Raw genomic sequence first — 2,734 nt, forward strand, 5'->3', positions numbered from 1 at the left:
TCCTGCTTAGAGGTACCAAGGCAGTTTGTCCACGCAGTGGAAGAAATAGCATAAAGAGAAAGTCAGCATACAGTGCTGTTTTAATTACTTTTGTCCAGTCTTGGTTGTAAGGCAACTTGATGTCGTGAGAATGAAGCAAAAAAAGAAGTAATGCACTGAAGTGCCAAGACACCATGATCCCCAAAAATCCAGCCACAAACAGTCTTGAGCACTGACAGCTGACCACTGCTGCTGACTTGAATGAAAATTGTTCCACGGCTGCCTTAGAGAGTCACAGTCACCACGGAAAGAAAAGCAATTCAGGAAAAAACAAAAAAAAAACAAAAAAACCACGCATAGCAAAAAAAACCCAAACAAACAAACCACAAAAAACCCCACCAAGCTAAGCTCTCTAGCAACACTCAGTATTGCACTGACATTTTCATATTGCACTGAGTTGACTACATGCCATTTTAAAATGACTTGTATTCCATACTGCCTTCACAATCCCTCACCATCACAGAGATTAATTAAAAATGCAGAGAAAGTTGAGAAATTGTCTACAATTTAACTAAGTTTGAGGCAATAATAATAAAAAATCTGTGGTATTACATTTCCAACAAGACTCACAACACTAGAAAAATGCATGAAAAAGGCAACAAAATTCAGAAGCCTGCATTAGTCTGCAAGAATCATAAATATGAGCAGCTTTTCCACCCAATGTGACAGTCTCAAAATGACAAGTCCTTTTTGCCTGCCTACCAGCTAGTCTACACTCCTCTTTTCTTCTTTTGAATTTTCCCCAACTTAAATTGAATGCAAATAAGCCAGGTGTGGTCCCCAGAGCAGTAATCTGCAGATAGTCCCCACCGAGTTCCCATAGCAACTTAAACAGCTGGCCATGAGAAAGAGGTTGTATCTGCTTCATATTGGCTACAGAGTTTAAACACTCAGCAAGGGAAACACCAATTACAACATCTTGTAAAGGAAACACCTATTAAAAAGGACATCCTTTTTCCTTGATTAATACAGGGAAATAAAACTCTGGATATGCTCCTAGCTCAGCAACTGCTCAGCATATAAACTGGCAAACTGTTATTTACAGGAGGTGATGCCTGTGAAGGAAATGGCTTCTCTGCTGTAAGGTGCTGGAGTTTAAAGAAATGCTACATCATTTAGAAAATGCCTGTCGTTCTGTAAATTGCAACCAAGAATACACAGCTGTGAGAAGTCAGAAACCCAAATACAAATCCTTCTAGTCAAGTTGTAAGACTTCGAAAAGACAGCATCTTTCTGATAAATCCATTGTATTTTTTTCAATTTTAATTATACTCTTTCTGTATCAGCTTTCTAAGTCTTATTCTAAAAATCTAAAGTTACCCTATGACGGACAAACAAAAGATAGTTCATAATGTACAAATTTTATCCTTTGTTCCTTACCTACAAATACGTATCCCACCTTCCATTCATTCCACTTCTTTCTGAGTCCTGCACAAGTAGCTCACTGGTTTTGCCTATATCCAAACCCACAACTCTTCTACTTCACGCTTCACCCCAGCCTTCTCACTGTGCCCCCTTCCATATCTTCTGGCTAAGTAGGAAGAAGGTGTTGAGGCTAATTTAGAACCAGAGGTATACTGACTGGCATGTACTTGCTGGTCAACTGACCAGATAAGCAATACAGAGAAGAACCACACTTCTCTGCTTTTCCTTTAGCATGGCTACCAACAGGACATCTCTCCTCTACTCAGACTGTGGTTTCAAGTAAGAATACCTCTGCTACAGGCTTGGGGAAAAGAGCTTCTGCACCCCAGCTAATGTCCTATGACTAGCCAGGAAGCAGGAACCAAAAGCTGATGCTTAGGCAGGAGTGCAGGAACTTTATTTGGGGTGGAGGATTTTGACAAAAACACTCAGTAACACACAAAGTAACCCTCAATTGATGTTTCTCTCCCATGAATCCACAGCAACATCCCATTGAACCCCTGTAAACTCGTTCGAGCTAGCCTGCAGCAAGGAGTCCCATGGCTTAAGTATACATTGAAGAACACTTCCGTCGTTTTGGATCTATCTTCTTCTGTAGCACTACTTCCATCTTCCCTACTTCTTGCACAAAAAGAAACTGTAAACTGTAAGCCTCTAGTCACCCCTCCATGACGCTTCCCTGACTTCTGTCATATCCCCCCCTTAGCTCTTTCTTTTCTAGGACAATAACCTCTATAGCCTACACAGTTGATCATAAACAGTGTACATGGCTTCCATACAATGATTCCTACATCTTTTTCATGCTGGGAGAGAAGAGCTGCACAGTACAGTACGTTAGAGAAAGAATGTAATGGATTATGACACAATGCTACTTTTATATTGCTTTGCAGTCTATTCTCTTCCTGGTAACTCCTAGCATTTGATTTGTGTTTTGCCTACTTGTTGAGCATGAAAATACAGTAGCTGTTTCCATGAAAAATCATAGCATGAACAATCTCATACCTGGAGTGTTAAGAGTGCCTACTGCACATAAAGTCAGACTCTTATTTCTAACTTATTCACCATTTTCAGGAAAACTATAGGAGTTAAGTAACATTGAAATATCATAATTTGTTCAATTTGGTTAAAATTGGCCAACAGTTTTTGAGGGAGAGCAGAAAGGAAAATCAGACAGAAATGACACAAATCTCTCCTTATGAAATCTAGCTACCATAAAAATAAGAACATCATGATTATCTGTTTCCAAAAGAGCAGGCAGTTTATAAGAAAC

The sequence above is a fragment of the Chaetura pelagica genome, unplaced genomic scaffold (assembly GCF_000747805.2).
Source record: "Chaetura pelagica isolate M959 unplaced genomic scaffold, ChaPel_1.0 scaffold39, whole genome shotgun sequence".
NCBI classification, from domain to species: Eukaryota; Metazoa; Chordata; class Aves; order Apodiformes; family Apodidae; genus Chaetura; species Chaetura pelagica.